General features: G+C 40.0%; 1 protein-coding gene and 1 pseudogene across 1 annotated transcript in view; one reads left to right on the top strand and one right to left on the bottom strand.

Moving 5' to 3' along the window:
• Nucleotides 1–1,557, bottom strand: part of rasgrp2 (RAS guanyl releasing protein 2 (calcium and DAG-regulated)) — a 79,221-nt gene extending 77,664 nt beyond the window's left edge. The window contains exon 1 of the mRNA XM_015398549.1: nt 1,225–1,557. The gene's annotated coding sequence lies outside the window, so the exon portion shown is untranslated. The remainder of the gene's footprint in view (nt 1–1,224) is intronic.
• LOC107100160 overlaps nt 1–2,740 on the top strand; it is a 34,285-nt pseudogene that overhangs the window by 24,214 nt on the left and 7,331 nt on the right.

Genomic DNA, 2,740 nt, shown 5'->3' on the forward strand with positions numbered 1-2,740 from the left:
CCGGTGGGTCCGTAGGGTTCAAGGGGCTAAGTTTCAGCTACCAAAGGAAACCACATTCTAGATTATGAGGTAGATTTACTTTTCCTCAAAATCTTTTCAAAATTTACATACATATCTTAGAATCAGCTAAACCAGTTACAGTGCAAAATGTATGTTTTTGACCTGAGGCCATACTTACCAGATTACCAGATTTTAAATCCTAAAATTAAAGCCTCTTGAACTGAATTACATATTGACTTGTAAAACCTGAAAATTGTGGGAGTCTGCCATGACTGTAATCCGTTCAAATGTCCACACAGACATCCAGTTACAAGTAAAATCCCTGCAATCTAACAGATGAAGATCTCTGGGCTGTAGTTGGCATTCAAACACGCCTTTTAATCCCTGCTGCTCCAAGAGTGGTTGGGAAAAATCACCTTAAATCAGCAAAGAAAAGCACATCTGCAGCCTGCATAAGTCAACAAGCATGATGATTGAAGGGAGGCTATAGGTAAGGTTAACTCCTAACATTTTTGTATGCATCATCCGTTGCAATTAATAAAGCTGCCAGCTGCCTTAGAGTGAAGCTAATTATCAACTGATGCAAGCTGCTAAAACAGCAATACACTTAAAATGATTTGGGATCCAACTTCAATCAGCCTTCAATAATCAGTCAAAGCAGCATCAAGAATCCTCCCCTCCTTCAGTCTAATTTTAGGAACAGAGCTTTCTCCATTCTGTTACTCCCCTCTACTCTGAAAATAAGCATGCACAAACCCATTAATCCATTTACATATTCTCATCATCATAAACCAGGTTTATAGGTCTTATCAATGCAGCCGCAGGGCATTCAGATTATGGTTGCTTGGAGCCTTTCAGAACCCATAAAGTTAATGTGTGCATGCAGCCATTCCTGCACACAGCTATCAGGTCCTTTTATTGATGGGCAGCTGTTTATACTCCACCATCACTGACTCTGTGCAACAAGTAGATTTGTTGTCACTGTCTGCAACAGCTGTGAGCCATTTCCCCCTCAGAAAGGCGAAGCTTTCTTTTATACATCTGTATAAGAAGATCACTTGCAGGGCTGCAGTCAGACAAACTAAACAATAATAATCCAGTTACTATACATTGTTTTTTTATTATTTATAGGTTTTAATAGAATTCCAAGTAAAAACAGTAGCCTACAAAAACGGATACTGTTTATTCAGTTTTGCACCAACATGCATATAATAGAGTGCTTACCTTCAGAGTTCGCAGAGTCCCATGCTGAAAGAGGAGAGGCTGCAGTGGGAAGAGTTGTGGATTGAGCAGAGGGATGAGCAGCCTTACATCAGAGGTGGCGGCAACAGATAGGAATGCACAAGAAGTAATCAGACGATTTCCGCTCGAATCGCTCCTCAGAGTTGGTAGCCTACTTGTTGAAGAGTGATCGGGCCATGCGGCTGGTGCTTCTCTATTAATTATCAGCGCTAAACATCAGAGTAACAAGCCCACCGAAAGTGCTCTGGTGTTGACGCACTCGGGGGCGACTTTCAGTGGGTGTGTGTTGGCGTGCAGCTGAGCTCGGCCATCGGCTCGCAGCTGGAGCGTCTTCCAGCTGTTGGAGCGACAGATCGCAGTGCGGAGCTACAGTCCCGCCTCCTGGCAGCATCACCGCAGCGCGCGGGCATCAGACACACTACTGACTCACTAAGGAGTTTCAATGGCTGGAAGCTGGAGAAAAATGTATTCCTCTAAACTAATATTCTTAAAGAAACCCCGGGTTTACTCTGTCAAATGTCTTACTTACCGTAAGTTGCAAAATATTTCCGCATTAAACATCACTTTTTTTAAATTCAATTGTCAAAAAAAGACCAAATAAACAAATTTCGCAGATCTCCACCTTCAATTCGACATACGTTGCATTCACGGAAAGAAATTAATAAAGCTTTTTTTCACACCGCATATTAGATTTGTGTCGGAATTCGCAGCGATGAATGACGTCACATCCGAGATAAATAACAATGAACACTGGGATTTTCTTTCGTTACTAAACGAACATTTCATAACACTTTGGACCTTTAAAACACATGGTTACAAACAAGTATTTGACAACATTAACTTGAGTTATTTTGTTTTGTTTTGTTTTGTTTAGAACAAACATATGTAGTTGTTTCTATAATAATAACAATAATAGAAATTTGAAAAATAAAATGTCTCCCTTTTTTGAGAATTGTTTTATTGTTTTGATTTCATGTTTTGAATTTTCTTACATATTTCATATTTTTTAATTTTGTTTTTTGAAATTTCACTCTTTCAGGTTCATATGCCGGTGAAGATTCTTAGTCATCCAAGTCACAGTCATTCAAAAACAGTTAAAAAAAATATTCCACTGAACTTTGTTTCCTAGTTTGAAAAGATGTAAATTGATATGATATGATAGCGCTATGATCGCAACCCCAACCCCTTTACAGGGGAACAAAAGACCTCGCCTATTCAGCCAGGCCAACAATTCGCTGTAACGACACCCCATGCAGCGACATAGACAGGTATGGGGCATTGCAGGCTAACAAATGAAGCTAAACGACTCCCATTCCAAAGGGGTGGACCCGTTCATCTGTTTCAGTTTGCATGTTCTCTAAACAACAACAAGGCTTTGTTGGGCTACTATATAAAGCCTCGAAATCAACGCTATTTCTGACATTTTTAATTGAAAAAGCTTCCTGGAAGGGAAGCGAAACATCTTCAAACTTGGAAACAAAGTCTAGTGCATTGTTCC

The sequence above is a fragment of the Cyprinodon variegatus genome, unplaced genomic scaffold, assembly GCF_000732505.1.
Source record: "Cyprinodon variegatus isolate N-32 unplaced genomic scaffold, C_variegatus-1.0 Scaffold940, whole genome shotgun sequence".
In the NCBI taxonomy this organism is placed as follows: domain Eukaryota; kingdom Metazoa; phylum Chordata; class Actinopteri; order Cyprinodontiformes; family Cyprinodontidae; genus Cyprinodon; species Cyprinodon variegatus.